Here is a 21,518-nt window from a genome sequence, read left to right as displayed (position 1 = left end):
CCAGTTTGGTCCTTTGACTTTGGCTGTCTTAGCAGAGGCAATTGTATTGGTTCATTATGAGGTCCACCAGGAAAAGTATTTTCCTGCTTGTTCTGAGTCGGGCGTAGAGTCTGGGATGTTGGAGCAGAGAGCGTTGTTCCACTGCTCTTCTGATACCTTCTTCCAGTCTCTTTGTGTGGATCTGGGGGACAAGGTTCCAGAGTAGTTGAGTCCTGAAATCATGGAATGGTATAGTGGATGGACTAGTTGAGTTGTGTGACGTGGATGTACCTGACTCTGTTACTGAAGGTGAAGATGAGGACGAGCTTGTGTCTTGTTATGTGGGAAGGGTTGGTGACAAGCAGTTTGAGGTCAATGTTGTTCATGCTGTCCAGGAGCTAGTTGTGTTGGCATCACTGAGGTCATTGAGGTGCAATTTTATGTCCCTTAGGAAGATGTAGTTATCGTAGACGATTGTGAGTGGATCAATGAAGACTGGGATGGTGTTGCAGAAACTGGGACACAGTCCTGGTTGTCTGTAGGCAAGGGTGCTTCTAATGGTACTTTTCCTGTCTGTGTGTAGTTAGAAGTTGAGGTGTTCCGTTATGGGGGTCAGGTTGCCTGGGGATGTCGATCAGCAAATGGTGTCCCTGTAGATAATGGGGATTCCACCTCCATGTTTGTTGGTTCGGCCCCAGTTTGTTATCTTGTAGCCTTCGGGGATGGTGGTGCGGAACCAGGGTTTTGCCAGGTTTCTGTGAGGAACATGACATCTGGGAGAGGGATGAGGTTGTGTCCCAGAACAGTACTCCATTCTTAAATAAGCTCTCCTGTGGATGGTTTTCATGTCCTTCCACATAGTGCTTATGCCTTGGGAGTACTTTTTTATTGGCACCATGGGCTAAATCTTGCACTTTCCAATCCTTGTTGTCACCTTTTTCTACTAGGAAACACTTTGTCATAATAAAATAAAATCTAAATATAAAAGAACACTCGTACTGCAAACGGGGCATATTAGAGCTGTGGTTCCTCCAACAGGTGAGAATGCAACTTTTGAGCGATAATGCAGATCTCCAAGAGTCCATATGCAGTGCTCTTGTGGAAATTACTTTACGATTGAGAAATCACTGTGCTCCTGAGGGAATTGTATAGAATTGCAGCACCTCACTTTCTTTCTTTGGATGACGATTGTCATGATCTTCATCCTCCTGGAGCAGCACAGGATCCTCTGATTCCTTGGAAGGGTTTGAATCTGCCATGATGGGCAGAAGTGCTATTGAGAACAGGGAAAGAATTAGGAGAGGTAAGAAAAGCTGCCTTTTTCTGTCCACTGTTCAAAATAAAGAAGCAGGTTTTGGGTGGGGGTTATTTCAGAAAAAGGTATGGTGCTTATATAGCCAATCAGAAGGCAACATTTGGCTGTATCAGCGCATGAATCCACAGTTCCAGTCTGTAGATTTGCAACTTTGTGTAAAATATAAATCGGGTGAGTAACTTTAAAATCAAATAATATGTAATATCGAATCTCAAATATAATGTAAAAATATAGTCTCAAATGTGTTCACACTGACCTCGCTGATCAAATTAGTGTGTCCTATATATTTAAAATATTTTTTTAATTTTTAATGAAACTGCAATTGCAAATTCGTGGATACATTCTGATTATGGGATCACAAATACAAACCATAGAGTTATTATAGTCCTGTTTAGTTTTCACAGTCTCACCGAAGAACTGCAGTACCCGAAAAATATTTACAAATATTTCCATACAAAAAATTCTCACTCATTCATACACCCACTTACACACCCATACACTCACCCATAGAGCCATTCACACAGCCATAGAGCAACTCACACATCCACTTACCTAACTATAAAATCACTCACAGAGCCACTGAGTGACTTATGGAGCCATTCACACTGACACTCAGTCACCCATACAGCTGCTCACACAGCAACCCACCCACCCATACATTTATTTAGACAACTACTCAGTCACCCATACCGCCACTCCCACACCCACTAACCCACCAATAACAGCCACTCACACAACCACTCACTCACAAATACAGCCACTCATATATCCACTAACTCACCCATACAGCTACTCACACAGCCATTATATACCCACTTAGCCACTCCCACACCTATACAGCCATTTAAACAGCCACTCACACACAGATACACAAAGTCACACAGTCACTCACATAATATATGTTAGTAGTATCACTCATTAGTAGTAGAAAAAGTATACTTATTTAATTTAGAAAAATTCAGCAGTAATAGATACCTGAGCTAACTATAACTCTAGCCCCTGCAATGCACATCTAATGTCCTCACATATTACATCACTCATGACATGGTCAGTGACATCACTGATGACATCACTGATGACATCTCAAATTACATCACTGATGACATCATCCGCAGAACCACTCACACCCACTCACACACCCATACAACTTATATGTTAGGACTAGTATCACGTCTAGTACACAAACTATATTAATTTAAGTAATGTAGTTGCTTACTATATATCCTTAACACTCATAAACTTTAAGAAAACAAACTTAATGGATGAGGTCACTCAGTGAAGTAAGGTTGCAGGGAATAAAGATTCCTATGAGAAACAACACAGGAAATCAACATTTTGCCTTTAGGGTCTTCCCTTTACACTTTTTCTTCACCCTTGTTTGACAAATCAGTGTGAAACATTCCACTAAGTAACAAATATGTAAATATATATATCTATATATATATATATATATATAGATATATATATAGATATATATAGATATATATTAACTGAAAAAAACATAGGCTTCAGGAACGTTATAGTTAGCTGGACATTTCACTCGTACAAAACCATAGAAATTACTACGTTATTGTTAGTTCAGCTAACTATAACTTGCGCCCCCGCAATGCACTGCTGATGATGTCACATATTACATCATACATGACATGGTCAGTAACATCACTGATGACATCACTGATGACATCTCAAATGACATCTCAAATGACATCACTGATGACATCATCCACGTGAAAATCTGATGCACCTCCTCACACCTGAATATAACCTTTGATACACCCACTCTAAAATACAGACTACCATTTTCAAAAAAATAGACACATTAATACCAGTTACTAAATACGCACTAAACTGATTCCTAGGTCTACACACACATCCACTCATTCACACATACAGTCACTCATACATGCAGTCACTCATCAATACAACACTATCATATGCACTCATACACCTATACAGACACACACACACTGCCACATATCCAGAGTTACTCACCACTTAGTCAGTCATGCAAATAGTCAATCATACTTCCATTTACTCACCTATACAGTTATACAGACACAACCTCACTTACTCATACAGATACTAAAACATAATTACTCTCTTATAGAATCACTGATACAAATACACACTCATCCATACAGCCACTCTCACAACTACTGACTCTCACATATAGTTATTTATATACACCATCACGCACATATACTGCCTTTTACAAATGTACTTACTTGCACATGTACCACTGAGACATCCATTCACTCACCAACACACCCATACACACACTCATCCAACCATACAGCTGTTCCACATGCACTCTTGTACCCATACACCCAGTGAATCAACCACTCACACATCTATGCACAGAGTCACACACCTCCCACCCACCCACACACACACTCAGGCAGCCATACAAATACTCAGGCAAGCAATCAATAACCCATATAGACACTCATGCAGCTACTCACCAACCCATGCAGCAGCTTACACAACAGACAGACTGATACAGACTTTCACACAGTTTAGTCACTAACCCATGCATTCAGTAAGACACATTTAATCACTCACTTATACAGTCAGTCACGTACCTACTAAATCCTCCATACAGACACTTATACACCCACTCATTCCTCAATACAGCTTGGCATATCTATAAAATAAAATTAAACTTTACAGAAACACACAGTCACTGGATGATGTCATCAGTGATGTCATTTGAGATGTCATCAGTGATGTCACTGACCATGTCATGAATGATGTAGTATGTGACGTCATCAGCAGTGCATTGCAGGGGCGCGAGTTATAGTTAGCTGAACTAACTATAACGCCGGAATTTCTATTTTTGTACTAGTGAAATGTCCAACTAACTATAATGTTCCTGAAACCTATGGTTTTTTTCAATTAATTTCTATGGTTCTTTAAATGCGAATTTCTAACTATAACGTGCCTGAAACCTATGGTTTTTTCAGTGAATTTATATGATTTTTTAAATGCTAATTTCTAACTATAACGTGCCTGAAACCTATGGTTTTTCCAGCAAATTTCAAAGGTTTTTTAAATGAAAATTTGTAAGTCTAATGTACCTCAATCCTATGGTTTATTTATTTTCTCTCTCTCTCCAGTAGGTAGTTATAGTTAGGACCTATTTTCCATAGGAAATCCGCAACATTCTATTCCCAATAAGTCTGGCGCCAGTTGACGAATCTTCGCGCAATTTTCCAAACTTTTGGCCAGCTCTGGTCCGCTCCTATCCTGAAAGTGTCAGGGTGATTCGTCAAGCGGGGGCCGAGAAAAAAGGGGGTCCCAAAACGCATTTTCCTCATGCATTTTCCCATAGGACCTTTAGCCGCAGCTACAGCCCGAACTGCTGAACGGAATTACACCAAATTTGGCAAAAAGGTAGTCCTCAGTTCAGACTCATGCCTTTTGTTTAAATGGTGTAAATCCGGTCAGTAGTTCCTGAGAAAATTAGAGTTAAAGGTATATATATATCTATGACCTCGGAGGATCCGCGCACCCTATGCGCACCCTAAGCGCACCCTCTGCGCACCGTGCGAGCACCCTCCCGATCACGCGCTGAATGCTAATTGGCTGTCAAGTGTCTGTGAACATTCAAAACCAGGAACTGTTGGCAGCCATTTTGTGCCTTGGTAGAAGCGAGGTTGAAGAAGTAAGGGAGATAAGTGTGTGAAAGATATAAAGGGGGCAGGGTAGAAATACTCTGGCCCTCTAGAGTTGCTTAGTGGGTCCCAGAAGGACTCCCAGGGCCCCCTTTTTTTTTATTCGGCAAAATGTGTGCAGGTTGGGTGGATCCGGCGTAAAAAAAAAGCGAAATGCGGTCTTCCGCGCTTCCTTAATAATTAGCCCCCGGGGGGCCAAATCCTGGGGGCAAAATGCATAAAAAAATTATTGGGGGCCTAGGGGGGTCCTCCAGCCCCGGGAACCGCTACCCCCCGGGGCTAGAAAATAAATAGGGTGGGGGGCTGAACGGCCCCCCAAGCCCCGGGGACAACCACCCCCCGGGGCTTTATTTATTGAGGAAGGGGGGCTGCATGGCCCCCCTCCTGGAGCCCTCGAGTGCCCACCCCAGGACACTGATGTTTGCTATGAGAGGGCGGGAGTCTCCCACCCTCCCATAGCAAACTTTGTTTGGATTTTGAAAGAGAGAGCAGGGAAACCTGCTCTCTCTTTCACAATCCAAACCATATTGCTTTTCCACATGGGGAGCTGCATGTCAGCAGCTCCCCATGTGGAAAAGCAATGCCAGCCCCCGAAGGACGCAGGGAGCTGGTTGGAACCGTGGGGGCGATGGGGCTTCCCCCACGGTCCCCAACGTTTTTGATAAGGGATGGGGTCCCCGGGGATAATACAAATTTGTGATGGGGTTATTTTTTTTATATGGTAAAATTAGGAGTTGCGCATCCTATCGCGTTGGGTGCACAATTTCTCTCGCGTAGGGTGCGCGGTTCCTAACACGTTGGTTGCGTGACTCCAAGCAAAAAAAACGTAATTTTTTGGGAGATAAACATCAAGCTTATGTGTTTCGTTCTTGAGTGGCTCTAAAAAGGGCCGTTGTGTTCATTGAGAGTTTTTGGTACTTATAAGTAAGCACGCACCGAGCGCAAATCCACGAAATTGCATTTAAAAGCAATATAGGATTAGAAGTACAAATATAGTAATTTTATGAGTAGCCTAGATTATGTCTTCCTTTAATATTTACGTGAAATACATATATATATGTTTTTTGACATTTAAAATATTTCTCGGGATTCGCGCACCCGCCGCGTCAAACACGCACATGACGTTTCGTGAAAGCGCACGAGCGTCGCGTAACTTACTTCGTACGTGTCCCGTATGGGCTTGGAGTCACGTACCGGTCGCATAGCAATCGCGCACGAAAATACGTACCCAACGAATACCGTACGCGGATCCTACACTACAATCATAAAATGGTGACTATGTTCCACGCAGGGATCGAAAAGGGTGCGCATAGGGTGCACAAATCCAAAAAAAACTTGTAAAAAAAAATAATAAAGTATTAAAAATATAGTTTAAAAAATATAAAAAAATATATAAGAAATAGTTTTTAAAAATGTACAAATATTTTTTTTTTAAATTCATTCAAAACAAATAATATTGTGTAATGTTTTAAAAGAAATAAGTGGGAAAAAAACTTACAAAATTGGTGAAAAACAATATAAAAAACATAATTAAAGGAATTGATACACTGAAAAATAAAGATTTAGATATCCTATGAAAATCATTCAACATCATAGGTTTAGAGATAAGTTATAGATAGGAATTAGCATTTAAAAAACCTTTGAACTTCACTTAAAAAACCATAGGTTTCAGGTATGTTATAGTTAGAAATTAGCATTTAAACAACCTTAGAAATTCACTGAAAAAACCATAGGTTTCAGGGGCATTATAGTTAGCTGGACATTTCCCTCATACAAAACCATTGAAATTCCCCCGTTATAGTTAGTTCAGCTAACTATAACTCGCGCCCCCGCAATGCACTGCTGATGATGTCACATATTACATCACTCATGACATGGTCAGTGACATCACTGATGACATCTCAAATGACATCACTGATGACATCACTGATGACGTCATTCATGTGATCATTTGATGCATCTTCTCACAATCTAATATAACCTTTGATACACCCACTCTAAATTACATACTGCCACTCTCAAAACCATAGACACTCCAACACCAATAAGTACATACCCCATCACAGAGTCTTAGGTCTAAACACCCATCCACTCACTCACCTGAACAGTCACTCATACTTATGGTCACTCAGTACAGGACTATCATATGCACTCATACACTTATATAGACACTCATACACCGCTACTCATCTATAGAGGTACTCACACACGTACTCAGTCATGCAAATAATTAATCACACCGCCATTTACTCACCTATACAGTTATACACACACAAGCTCAATTATTCATACAAATACTAGCACATTCTTATGGTCTTATACAATCAATGATACAAGCACACACTCATCCATACAGCCACTCACACAATCACACACTCTCAGTTATAGTCATTTCTGTACTCCACCATACATATATACTGCCGTTCACATATTTAGTAAATTACACAGGTACTAATGAAATATATATTCACTCACTAACATACACATATTCACCCACCCATACAGTCCATTACAGACCTAGTGTTGAAACTATGCACCCAGTGAATCACCCCCTGACACATCTATGCACAGAGTCACACACATCACCCACACAAGCACTCAGGCACCCATACAGATACTCAGACAACCAATCAATAACTTATATAGACACTCATGTACCTATTCACAAAACCATGCATCCGCTTACACATCAACAGACAGACGCATACAGATATTCACACAGTTTAGTCACTAACCCATGCATTCAGTGAGATACGTTTAATCACTCACTTATACAGTCAGTCATGCACCTACTAAATCCTCCATACAGACACTTATACACCCACTCATTCCCCTTTACAGCTTGGCATATATATGAAACAAAAATAAACTTTACAGAAACAGACAGACACTGAATGATGTCATCAGTGATGTCATCAGTGATGTCATCAGTGATGTCATCAGTGATGTCACTGACCATGTCATGAGTGATGTAATATGTGACGTCATCAGCAGTGCATTGCGGGGGCGCGAGTTATAGTTAGCTGAACTAACTATAACGGGGGAATTTCAATGGTTTTGTACGAGGGAAATGTCCAGCTAACTATAACGCCCCAGAATCCTATGTTTTTTTCAGTGAATATATATGTATTTAAAAAAAATTGAATAATTTTTAGTTAGGAAAACTATATTCATTCTCTTTTAAAAAAAAAAATATTATACAGAAGTCACGCACCATTCGCGCACCCTACACGAAGGCTGCGCGCATTCCGGTAGCCATTTTGTAAAGTCGAGCTGGGGTCGCGATATCGGCGTAATTTGTAAAGTACGAAATATCTTTCAATTAATTACAAATATAAGTTTTCCTTTAAGTGTTTGTCTAAATTTATTAATAAAAGTATTTTTAAAGTATTATTTTCAATATAATTTCGACTAAAAATATTTTTATTATTATTGGATTCGGAGGTTAGGAGGGATGGCCATTTTGCTCGATCTGTTTTGCAAGATTTTGTGGTCTAGTCAGGTGGAAACCCTCCTCCAAGTGAGGTACGGCTTGAGGATTCTATTCAAAAGGTGTTTGCATAGTGTAGGGAGTCATGCTGGGGGGAGTGTTTTAGGGTTTAGGGTAGTGCAGTGGTGTTTGGGTAGTGTAGGGGGTCGTGCTGGTGGTAGTGTTTTAGGGTTTAGGGTAGTGCAGTGATGTTTGTGTAGTGTAGGGGGTCGTGGTTGGGGTAGATTTAGGGTTTAGGGTAGTGCAGTGGTGTTTGTGTACAGTAGGGGGTCATGCCGGGGTAGTGTTTTAGGGTTTAGGTCAGTGCAGTGGAATTTGTGTAGTGTAGGGGGTCGTGCTGGGGGTAGTGTTTTGTTTAGGGTAGTGCAGTGGTGTTGGTGTAGTGTAGGGGGTTGTTCTGGGGGTAGTGTTTTAGGGTTTAGGGTAGTGCAGTGATGTAGTGAAGGGGTTGTGCCGGGGGTAGATTTAGGGTTTAGGGTAGTGCAGTGGTGTTTTGTAGTGTAGGGGGTCATGCTGGGGGTAGTGTTTTAGGGTTTAGGGTAGTGCAGTGGTGTTTTGGTAGTGTAGGGGGTCATGCTGGGGGTAGTGTTCTAGGGTGTAGGGCAGTGCAGTTGTGTTCGATCAGTGTAGGGGGTCATGCTGGGGCTAGTGTTTCAGGGTTCAGGGCAGTGCAGTGGTGTTCGGGCAGTGTAGGGGGTCATGCTGGGGCTAGTGTTTCAGGGTTTAGGGCAGTGCAGTGGTGTTCTGACAGTGTAGGACTTCATGCTGGGGGTGGTGTTTTAGGGTTTAGGGCAGAGCAGTGGTGTTCGGGCAGAATAGGGGGTTGTGCTGGGGGTGGTGTTTCAGGATTTAGGGCAGTGCAGTGGTGTTCGGGCAGTGTAGGGGGCCGTGCTGGGGCTGGTGTTTCAGGGTTTAGGGCAGGGCAGTGATGTTCGGGCTGGGTAGGGGGTCGTGCTGGGGCTGGTGTTTCAGGATTTAGGACAGTGCAGTGGTGTTTGGACAGTGTAGGGGGTCTTGCAGGGGGTGGTGTTTCAGGGTTTAGGGCAGTGGTGTTCGGGCAGTGTAGGGGGTCTTGCTGGGGCTGGTGTTTTAGGGTTAAGGACAGTGCAGTGGTGTTCGGGCAGTGTATGGGGTCATGCTCGGGCTGGTGTTTCAGGGTTTAGGGCAGTGCAGTGGTGTTCGGGCCGTATAGGGGGTCGTGCAGGGGGGTCGTGTTTCAGGGTTTAGGCCAGTGCAGTGGTGTTCGTGAAGTGTAGGGAGTCATGCTGGGGGTGGTGTTTCAGGGTTTAGGGCAGTGCAGTGGTGTTTGTGCCGTGTAGGGTGTCGTTCTGGGGTGGTGTTTCAGGGTTTAGGATAGTGCAGTGGTGTTTGTGTAGTTTAGGGGTAGTGTTTTAGGGTTTAGGGTAGTGCAGTGGTGTTTGTGTAGTGTAGGGGATCGTGCTGGGGATGGTGTTTCAGGGTATAGGGCAGTGCAGTGGTGTTCGGGCAGTGTAGGGGGTCATGCTGGGGTAGTGTTTTATGGTGTAGGGCAGAGCAGTGGTGTTTGGGTAGTGTAGAGGGTACTGCTGGGGGTAGTATTTTAGGGTTTAGGGTAGTGCAGTGGTCTTTGTGTAGTGTAGGGGGTACTGCTGGGGGTAGTGTTTTAGGGTTTAGAGTAGTGCAGTGGTGTTTGGGTAGTGTAGGGGGTCGTTTTTTAGCGTTTAGGGCAGAGCAGTGGTGTTTGGGCAGTGTAGGCGGTCTTGCAGGGGGTGGTGTTTCAGGCTATAGGGCAGTGAAGTGGTGTTCGGGCAGTGTATGGGGTCGTGCTGGGGTAGTGATTTAGGATTTAGGGCAGTGCAGTGGTGTTTGGGTAGTGTAGGGGGTACTACTGGGGTAGTGTTTTAGGGTTTAGGGTAGTGCAGTGGTGTTTGGGTAGTGTAGGGGGTCGTGCTGGGGTGGTGTTTCAGGGTTAAGGGCAGTGCAGTGGTGTTCGGGCAGTGTAGGGGGTAGTGCTGGAGGTGGTGTTTTAGGGTTTAGGGCAGTGCAGTGGTGTTCGGGCAGTGTAGGGGATCCTGCTGGGGGTAGTGTTTTAGGGTTTAGGGCAGTGCAGTGGTGTTTGGGTAGTGTAGGGGATCATGCTGGGGTAGTGTTTCAGGGTTTAGGGCAGTGCAGTGGTGTTTGGGCAGTATAGGGTTTTTTTCTGGGGGTGGATTTTCAGGGTTTAGGGCAGTGCAGTGGTGTTCGGGCCGTGTACGGGGTCGTGCATGGGGTGGTGTTTCAGGGTTTTGGGCAGTGCAGTTGTGTTTGGGCAGGGTAGGTGGTCATGCTGGTGGTGGTGTTTCAGGATTTAGGGCAGTGCAGTGGTGTTCGTGCAGTGTAGGGGATCTTGCTGGGGTTGTGTTTCAGGGTTTAGGGTAGTGCAGGGGTGTTTGTGTAGTGTAGGGGGTAGTGTTTTAGGGTACTGCAGTGGTGTTTGTGTAGTGTAGGGGGTCGTGCTGGGGGTGGTGTTTCAGGGTATAGGGCAGTGCAGTGGTGTTCGGGCAGTGTAGGGGGTCGTGCTGGGGAAGTGTTTTTGGGTTTAGGTCAGTGCAGTGGAATTTGTGTAGTGTAGGGGGTCGTGCTGGGGGTAGTGTTTTGTTTAGGGTAGTGCAGTGGTGTTGGTGTAGTGTAGGGGGTTGTTCTGGGGGTAGTGTTTTAGGGTTTAGGGTAGTGCAGTGATGTAGTGAAGGGGTTGTGCCGGGGGTAGATTTAGGGTTTAGGGTAGTGCAGTGGTGTTTTGTAGTGTAGGGGGTCATGCTGGGGGTAGTGTTTTAGGGTTTAGGGTAGTGCAGTGGTGTTTTGGTAGTGTAGGGGGTCATGCTGGAGGTAGTGTTCTAGGGTTTAGGGCAGTGCAGTTGTGTTCGATCAGTGTAGGGGGTCATGCTGGGGCTAGTGTTTCAGGGTTCAGGGCAGTGCAGTGGTGTTCGGGCAGTGTAGGGGGTCATGCTGGGGCTAGTGTTTCAGGGTTTAGGGCAGTGCAGTGGTGTTCTGACAGTGTAGGACTTCATGCTGGGGGTGGTGTTTTAGGGTTTAGGGCAGAGCAGTGGTGTTCGGGCAGAATAGGGGGTTGTGCTGGGGGTGGTGTTTCAGGATTTAGGGCAGTGCAGTGGTGTTCGGGCAGTGTAGGGGGCCGTGCTGGGGCTGGTGTTTCAGGGTTTAGGGCAGGGCAGTGATGTTCGGGCTGGGTAGGGGGTCGTGCTGGGGCTGGTGTTTCAGGATTTAGGACAGTGCAGTGGTGTTTGGACAGTGTAGGGGGTCTTGCAGGGGGTGGTGTTTCAGGGTTTAGGGCAGTGGTGTTCGGGCAGTGTAGGGGGTCTTGCTGGGGCTGGTGTTTTAGGGTTTAGGACAATGCAGTGGTGTTCGGGCAGTGTATGGGGTCATGCTCGGGCTGGTGTTTCAGGGTTTAGGGCAGTGCAGTGGTGTTCGGGCCGTATAGGGGGTCGTGCAGGGGGGTCGTGTTTCAGGGTTTAGGCCAGTGCAGTGGTGTTCGTGCAGTGTAGGGAGTCATGCTGGGGGTGGTGTTTCAGGGTTTAGGGCAGTGCAGTGGTGTTTGTGCCGTGTAGGGTGTCGTTCTGGGGTGGTGTTTCAGGGTTTAGGATAGTGCAGTGGTGTTTGTGTAGTTTAGGGGTAGTGTTTTAGGGTTTAGGGTACTGCAGTGGTGTTTGTGTAGTGTAGGGGATCGTGCTGGGGATGGTGTTTCAGGGTATAGGGCAGTGCAGTGGTGTTCGGGCAGTGTAGGGGGTCATGCTGGGGTAGTGTTTTATGGTGTAGGGCAGAGCAGTGGTGTTTGGGTAGTGTAGAGGGTACTGCTGGGGGTAGTATTTTAGGGTTTAGGGTAGTGCAGTGGTCTTTGTGTAGTGTAGGGGGTACTGCTGGGGGTAGTGTTTTAGGGTTTAGGGTAGTGCAGTGGTGTTTGGGTAGTGTAGGGGGTCGTGTTTTAGCGTTTAGGGCAGAGCAGTGGTGTTTGGGCAGTGTAGGCGGTCTTGCAGGGGGTGGTGTTTCAGGCTATATGGCAGTGAAGTGGTGTTCGGGCAGTGTATGGGGTCGTGCTGGGGTAGTGATTTAGGATTTAGGGCAGTGCAGTGGTGTTTGGGTAGTGTAGGGGGTACTACTGGGGTAGTGTTTTAGGGTTTAGGGTAGTGCAGTGGTGTTTGGGTAGTGTAGGGGGTCGTGCTGGGGTGGTGTTTCAGGGTTAAGGGCAGTGCAGTGGTGTTCGGGCAGTGTAGGGGGTAGTGCTGGGGGTGGTGTTTTAGGGTTTAGGGCAGTGCAGTGGTGTTCGGGCAGTGTAGGGGATCCTGCTGGGGGTAGTGTTTTAGGGTTTAGGGCAGTGCAGTGGTGTTTGGGTAGTGTAGGGGATCATGCTGGGGTAGTGTTTCAGGGTTTAGGGCAGTGCAGTGGTGTTTGGGCAGTATAGGGTTTTTTTCTGGGGGTGGATTTTCAGGGTTTAGGGCAGTGCAGTGGTGTTCGGGCCGTGTACGGGGTCGTGCATGGGGTGGTGTTTCAGGGTTTTGGGCAGTGCAGTTGTGTTTGGGCAGGGTAGGTGGTCATGCTGGTGGTGGTGTTTCAGGATTTAGGGCAGTGCAGTGGTGTTCCTGCAGTGTAGGGGATCTTGCTGGGGTTGTGTTTCAGGGTTTAGGGTAGTGCAGTGGTGTTTGTGTAGTATAGGGGGTAGTGTTTTAGGGTACTGCAGTGGTGTTTGTGTAGTGTAGGGGGTCGTGCTGGGGGTGGTGTTTCAGGGTATAGGGCAGTGCAGTGGTGTTCGGGCAGTGTAGGGGGTCGTGCTGGGGAAGTGTTTTAGGGTTTAGGGCAGTGCAGTGGTGTTTGGGTAGTGTAGGTGGTACTGCTGGGGTAGTGTTTTAGGGTTTAGTGTAGTGCAGTGGTGTTTGGGTAGTATAGGGGGTACTACTGGGGGTAGTGTTTTAGGGTTTAGGGTTTAGGGTAGTGCAGTGGTGTTTGTGTAGTGTAGGGGGTACTGCTGGGGGCAGTGTTTTAGGGTTTAGGGTAGTGCAGTGTTGTTTGTGTAGTGTAGGGGTAGTGTTTTAGGGTTTAGGGCAGAGCAGTGGTGTTCAGGCAGTGTAGGGGGTCGTGCTGGGGTAGTGTTTTAGGGTTTAGGGCAGTGCAGTGGTGTTTGGGTAGTGTAGGTGGTACAGCTGGGGGTAGTGTTTTAGGGTTTAATGTAGTGCAGTGGTGTTTGGGTAGTGTAGGGGGTACTGCTGGGGGTAGTGTTTTAGGGTTTAGGGTAGTGCAGTGGTGTTTGGGTAGTGTAGGGGGTACTGCTGGGGTAGTGTTTTAGGGTTTAGGGTAGTGCAGTGGTGTTTGTGTAGTGTAGGGTTAGTGTTTTAGGGTTTAGGGCAGAGCAGTGGTGTTCAGGCAGTGTAGGGTGTCTTGCAGGGGGTGGTGTTTCAGGGTATAGGGCAGTGCAGTGGTGTTCAGGCAGTGTAGGGGGTCATGCTGGGGTAGTGTTTTAGGGTTTAGGGTAGGCCTGGGCGGCAAATTCCATTCCGTTCGCGGAATTTGCGGAATTTGGGTAATTTCGCGTTATGCGGAGAACGAGAAATTGCCCAAAATTCCGCTTTCCGCAACTTCGCGAAATTTTTGCTTGTTCGCGTTCCCAAAATGCGTGTTCGCGAGATATTTCTCCCCGAGCACGCAAACAGCGTTTGTAAACAGGAAAAAAGCATCGCGAACAAGCAATTCCGCGTGTTCGCGGAATTTCTGCGTGTTCGCGGAGATTTTTTACCGTTTCGCGGAGATTTGCGTAGCGCGATTACGCAAATTCCGCCCACCCCTAGTTTAGGGCAGTGCAGTGGTGTTTGGGTAGTGTAGGGGGTACTGCTGGGGTAGTGTTTTAGGGTTTAGGGTAGTGCAGTGGTGTTTGAGTAATGTAGGGGGTCGTGCTGGGGGTGATGTTTCAGGGTTTAGTGCAGTGCAGTGGTGTTCGGGCAGTGTAGGGGCTTGTGCTGGTGGTAGTGTTTCAGGGTTTAGGGCTGTGCAGTGGTGTTCGGAAAGTGTAGGGGGTCGTGCTGGGGTAGTGGTTTAGGGTTTAGGGCAGTGCAGTGGTGTTTGTGTAGTGTGGAGCGCATGACTAGGCGAGACCTGAATAGCATTGCACCAAGATGGCTGCCAACACTTTCTGGATTGAAGTGTTGGCAGCCAATTAGAGCCAAGTTTGTGCTTGTGTAGTTAGGTCCCGCCCAGATATATAAAGGTTTTTTTCTTTTAATATCTCGAAAACTACTGAACGTATTTACACCATTTAAAAAAAAAGGGCGCTTTCTGAACCAAGCACTACCTTTTTGCCAAATTTGGTGTAATTCCTTTCAGCAGTTTTGGCTATAACCGTGTCTAAAATTTCCTATGGGAAAAATGATTTTCCGACCTCGATTTTTTTAATTTCTCAGAAACTACTGAACGGATTTACACCATTTAAAAAATGGTCTCTTTCTGAACCAAGGGCTACCTTCTTGCCAAAGTTGGTGTAATTCCGTTCAGCAGTTCGGGCTGTAGTCGTGCCTAAAATTTCCTATGGGAATTAACATGGAGAAAACACGTTTTGGGACCCCCTTTTTTCTCGGCCCCCGCTTGGCGAATCACCCCGAATCTTTAAGGATAGGAACTGACTGGAGCGGGAGCAACGTTTTTGAAAATTTCGCGAAGATTCGTCAACCGGCGCCAAAGTTATTGGGAAAAGAAAAAACGCATTTTGAATAGAAACAAGGTCCTAACTATAAATATCTAATGGGGACCGCCAGTAGATAATATGTATATATATAGATGTTCGCAAACACTCTCCTTCATCGAACAGTGTCCAACAAACCGAGAAAAGGGAGCACAGACCACAGGATTCTTGTTAAATATCTGCTTTATTCGTTGACTCAGACAGACCAGACGGCCATTACGCGTTTCATCCCTCCTGGGGGACTTGATCACCTGATGCAGATTTACCAATGGCAATTGGTTTTTAAAGGTTACATTTTTTTCTTTTTCTAAGTGTCATTCAACGTGATTGGGCAACAGTTAATCCATGCTTTCTAGTGCAAATAGTGTTAAATTACAAAGCAAATTTGCATAAATTGTTCAACAATAGAGTTATTTTGGTCATGATGACTCCTAGTATATATATACATCTATATAAATATATATATATATACACACATATATCAGGAGGTTTAATGAAGTAAATGAGTAGTTATCAGCTAACCTTCTAGCAGCCAGCAATTCCCTTATCAACTGATCTTTTTTTCCCCCGAATCAGAAGTATGCAGTCACCAATGAGACCTCACAGCGTCCCGTAAATGGGATATGGCTTACAGCTACCTCTGCTCAACGTCTCACACTCAGACCCAAGCAATCCTCCATATACCAGACTCCCCTTGCCCTGTCCATGTCGCACGCACTGTCCAATTCCCCAGCAACTGTTCCTGGTGATTTCCTCTGAATTTCTTGGAGCAGGATCTACAGCTCCCTCAACATTCTGTATAGAAATTCTATTGCTTTGGGGCAGCGGGGAGGGTTAACAATATCTTTAATGAGATTGACAGGAAATTTTCTTCCCTGTCCTGGGACAAAGTCTCCCAACTATACCCAACTTTGTTGGCATAGGGAAGAACTAATAGGACAAACTTAAGCAGGCAATTGGTAAGTTAAGCAGATCACAATGTTTCCAACAGGCTGCCGACTTCTCTCTCCTTTGAAGCAAGTAGGAAGATTACTCCAGACTCTAGAATGTTGAGAATTTTTATAATGCTTTACCAACAACTTCCATCCCCCATGCTGTGCAGGTGAAGACCTAGGCCTCGATTTACTAATGCTTTGCACCAGGTTTGCATTACATTTGTGTCACAAAACCTTTGAGGAGTGCTGTGGCTGTATTTCCTAAGCAATACAAAACCTCAATTGTTTTGGAAAGTTGGCCAAAGTAATTCATAATAGACATATATGCATCTTTGCACTACTTGGTGCCATGGGATTGGTCAATGGGTGGTGCTTGGGCTTCCTATGCAACCAGTGACTACCCGTGCATTTTGACGTCCATCCATATCTACTAACAATTCTAGACAGGAATTTGTGTATAAACCTTATGCTTTCATGTGTCAGACATAAAGGTATAGAAATGTTTTAATTTCTTCTACTTTGTGAACTTTGCTCATGTGAGGCATTGCACAGCACACATACAAAGTATGAAACATATTAAAGCATTGATTTGTGCAAGAAGACTCCACTCCCAATAGAAAAAGAAAATGCTTGATAAATAGACTCTTGCTTTGGCAAATAGCAGCCAAATGTGCACCAGCATTGAGGTAGAGAAAAGCAGCACCATATCTTGCATAATAAGGTGCTGTTTTTTAGCACGCAGCACAACTTTGGTTGCTGCGCTGAATTCCATCGTATTTTACTAAATGTCCACTCAAATGTATAACTTGTGCTTTCAGTATAAATGGAGAAGATACAGAAGGTAGCAATTTTGTGTAGTAAACAAAGCACTCACTGGTGTCACTCTTCCTTCTCAGAATCTTGACAGATCTTCTCAGGAGAGGCCAAATTGTCCATTAAGAGCATCTGCGCTCTTTCATCAAGGCTGCTCTCTCAGACACAAATGTAATTTCACTTTAATCCACTCCGAGCTAAAAAAAAAAAAGAGGTAATGTAATGTTCTTTCATATCTCTATTTGGATATTGAAATTAAAATCGGAGCACAAGATCTTCTCATGCAGTTTTGTGCATCTGAAGATGAGCCAAATCTCGATAGATGCCAACGACACTTAGGTAACATGTCTGCGCATTAACCATAAGTTATATGTGTTCTGGAGAGAAGGCTTCTGTTTGACCTATTACCCTTCTCGGAGAGAAGTCTGATTATGGAATAAAATTCTTGGAAGAGACATCTTGTCATAAGTCTCTAAGCCAACTGACATATCAGTAACAACAGTGCTTGCCTTTTTTCTTCACTATGGGCCAAATGTACGAAGCACTAGTCAAGAAATACTGGTCGCATTTTGTGAGCAGTAGTTTTGCGACCAGTGCAGCATTTTGTAAACCAGCCTTTGTCCTAATAGGTAGGTTTACCAAAAAGGTGGGTCACACATCAACCTACCTCATGAATAATAATGAGGTAGGTCACCATATGCAAATCACTAGAAATCCCAGCCATCACAAGGATGGTGGCCGTTTGGATCAGCAGACCACCATGTCTATGATTGGTTTTACCCAAAGTAATCTTTTTTTTTCAAATGCAGCCCGTTTTTTTTTTAAAGGAAAATAGAATGCAATTAAAAAACATATTAAAATTGTGGCTAACATTTTTGAAGAATCGGCTATTGTCCATGGGACCACTGCCCACTCTTAAAACATATTATTTTCATCATTCTCAAACCTTTTGAATGGCTTACCACTACATCTTTCTAATTGGCAAAGTATTAATTTTTTGTAACTGCATTTCAGTCACAAAGCATTGATATGTATTACTCAGATTTGGAATTTGGAAGGGACCCCCTACACATGCCAAGAATCAAAGTAACCCTGAAAAATGAAAGATTGGGCAACACACAAAACAGATGAGAGTTTTATTATGCTCAGATCGCATATAAGAAAATGCTTTATTGTCACTGGACCACATAGTAATGGAGAGGAAAAAGTAGGAGCTGAAGTCTTCCCTGTAGTTTCCTGTGAACTTTCTTCATGGCTGTCAAAGCATGCACTGAAGTAGGTTACAGTTAGGAATACTGGACATCATTTTTGTAGTAAAAAGATTGGACAAATCAGTATTTAACATCTGTACATATATAATGAAAATTAATATCTTTCTGGTATAGTGACTAGGGAAATAATTATTCTGAAGTTTGAATAATAGATGCATAGGATGCAACGATGAAGAGGGCTATGAGGCGACCGTATGGTGAGAAAGCAGTATCTTCTTGGGACCTCTTTTTTGCAGGAACCTCATGAATACGAGTGTGAGTGAGAGTCCGATTATACCCACTAGTGGAAATGAGCTTAAGAATTCTGAGGATACCGTGGTTCTTTGTGAACTAACTGATGATGGGCTAGAGCCTTGAGACGTTGGTGAGTCACAGCATTTATATTTCACCCACTACCCCAAAGGGTCTCTTGGTGCTCACTGTTCCATAAGGGTGAGGAGAAGTCTCAAGATGGAAGAGTGTGTATGATCCTCTGCAGAACTGCTGGTCACTGGAAAGTAAGGATCCTTCAGGATGAGCAGAAACCTGATGGCATACAGGACACTCAGGGATCTAAAACTGAACTTGAGCTACGGCCCTAAGATTAAGATATAAACCGAGGGATCCGCAATGAAGATGAGCGCTTGGAAACTTGTGGGTGTGCTGCTGTAGAATGATTTTGTTTCCCGTCTTGGCAAAGTTACTGGGCCTATAAACTTTCAAATACTTTTATTACTGCAAATGTTTGCCAACATTACCTCCATGATCCTAACCAAGCAATGTTGTGCGAAAGGATGTAATCTGCGAATGGATCACTTTCTTTTGAAACACGTTTTTTTCCCACCATTGCAATGTCTTTGCCCTGAATAACCATATTTATAATCTTGTATTCAAGCTAGTGGTATTCGGTGAGAGCTATTCACAACAGGTCATTTTAGCATTACACATTAGGATATTGCCACCCATCTACTCATGGGAGTCGATTCAGCAGAATGCCTGTGGGAATGGATTTGATATCACCTTCCTTTGCCCACTGATGACATTAAATGCAGATCCCTTACCTCAAACTCAGTCCTTTGACACCTCTAATTAGATTATAGGGGATTGCGGTATGCAAGCCACAGACTACTGCTCTTGTGTCTCTGCATTCTGTTCTTGACATTTCCTTCATAACCAGTGAGACAAGGGGCCAGATGTGTGACCGGGGCATTTAGCGACTCCCAAATTGTGCTCAATTATGAGTCGCAATTTGCGAGTCGCTAAATGCCATGTACAACAGTGTCAGAGACACTGTTTGCGATTCCCAATGGGTTCGCAAATTGCATGCCTAATCAATATTCATGAGTCACTCGCAATTTGCGACCAAATAAAAAATGGCTGGCCCTCCAAGGTATGGTGGCCTGCTGGGCTCAGCAGACCTCTATGTCTGGGACTGCTTTTCAACAAAGTAGTTTTTTAAATACTGCCCGTTTTCCTTAAGGGAAAACGGAAGCAAATAAAAAACAAAAAATGAAACGCTTTTTGTTTAATTTTTTAAGGGCAGGTAGTCGTCCCTGGGACCACTGCCTGTCCCTAAAGAATATTTTCCCCTGCATTTTAAGGGGAAGGGGCAAATGGGGTCGCAAAACATTCTTACATAGGGTAGCGAGTCTCAAATAGGAAGGGAGACCCCTTCTAATTGTGAGTCGGAAATCCTATTTAGCGAGTCGCAAATAAATTGCAACTCGCTAAATAGTGTTTTTACATGGCCCTATTAGCTTTTGCATGCGCAAACGGGTCAGTAACCCGTTTCCGCATGCTAAAATGGGTCGTACATCTGGCCTAAGATGTAAAAAGAGAAAGTGCCAGAGGTACTCTAAAATGACAAGTCAGTGATAGCAGCTTCTACTCCTTTCTACCCACACATAACTCCTAAGCTTCCATTGCTGGATTACAGATTAACGTCTCATGTGAGAAGCCTAAAATATTATGGGGACAATTACTGTAAGATGAAAAGTCATAGACATATGAAACCTGCTTGAGCGTCGCATTCTGTGAAAGTGAATGAACTTGTTTTTTATAAGGCACACCCTGTACATGAAACTGCAGTCTGTCTGTAGATAAAGTTAGCATTTTGGGTTTCTTTCAATTGCTTTTTTCTGTTTTTCATTTTAGGTTCCTTGCCTTCAGTGCCCAAACATTCAGCAATGAGCAGGAGGACTCTTTACTTCTCGGTGATAGAAATATATCTGTTCTAAGCCTTTTCCTTCTGTTCAGTCGGTGACCAGACATCTTCAGCAAAAGCATCCAGGATATCTGCGCGCCCTGTTTTTGAAAGGTTGCGTTTGTTGTGCTCCCAGCAGGCTCATGCATATGGTAATGTCTAAAGCCCTTTAATGTGAACAAGATTCATGTCAGTACAGAGTGTAACATAAACCAAACCTGAAGGGATTGGCAGAGCGAGAACCACCGAGGCTCTTTCTCCAGACGGGGAACATGCATTTTTTATAAGGTCGGATTCCTCTGAAATTTGCATGCTGCTCGCTGCCTCATCGGAAGATCTGCAGTTGCTTGTCGCTGTCAGCACTGCGAGGTAGACAGACACTTTGCTCTTCATTTTCAGCAAAAATATTTAACCTTAATGCACATTGAAGAGTTAAGCTAGTGTAGAGAAAGGTTAGAGTACAGATAGATTCTTGTCATGTGAGGAACACAGGACAGGTTTTAGGGTGACGCAGATTTAAGGTAGTTAGCTTTCCAGACTGCTGGGGGTCTGGCCTGGGACCCTATAGAAAAGCTGGGGTGCAAATGTTTTTTTTCTCAAGCATAGTCTCGAAGGGGTCCAGATTTTGGGCTACTTGTGGTATGCAAAGTTTCTTGCTTTTCTTAAACTTAATGCATGTGTTTGTTCTCACAAGTGTTAGCTCCAGTTGCTCTCGAGCACTTTGGGGCATATTATCAAGAAACGGCGTTAAAATTATCGCTGCTTTAGCGGCAGGAAACTGCCGCTAAAGCGGCGATAATGGACTTGATAATATGCCGCAGAGAATTCCCATAGAAGCCCATGTTCTGGTGTCAGCATGGGCTTCTATTGGATTTCTCTGCAGCATATTATCAATCCCATTATCGCCGCTTTAGCGGTAGTTTTCTGCCACTAAAGCGGCGATAATTTTAACGCCGTGCTTGATAATATGCCCCTTAGTAAGCAAGCGCATTGCTTGCTTAGCTTTTTCTTCCATCTATTCCAAAATCGTGTTGAGGGTATGAATCACATGCTTTTTGCACGCAAGAGCATGCTTTGATTATTCTTTTCCGCCTGTACTACCAAAATGGGCTGTGTTGGTAACTTGCAAGAAATGTGTACACTATTTTGGTTGTATAATAGA

This window comes from Triturus cristatus, chromosome 9, assembly GCF_964204655.1.
Source record: "Triturus cristatus chromosome 9, aTriCri1.1, whole genome shotgun sequence".
NCBI lineage: Eukaryota > Metazoa > Chordata > Amphibia > Caudata > Salamandridae > Triturus > Triturus cristatus.
Note: the sequence above shows the minus strand (reverse complement) of the source record.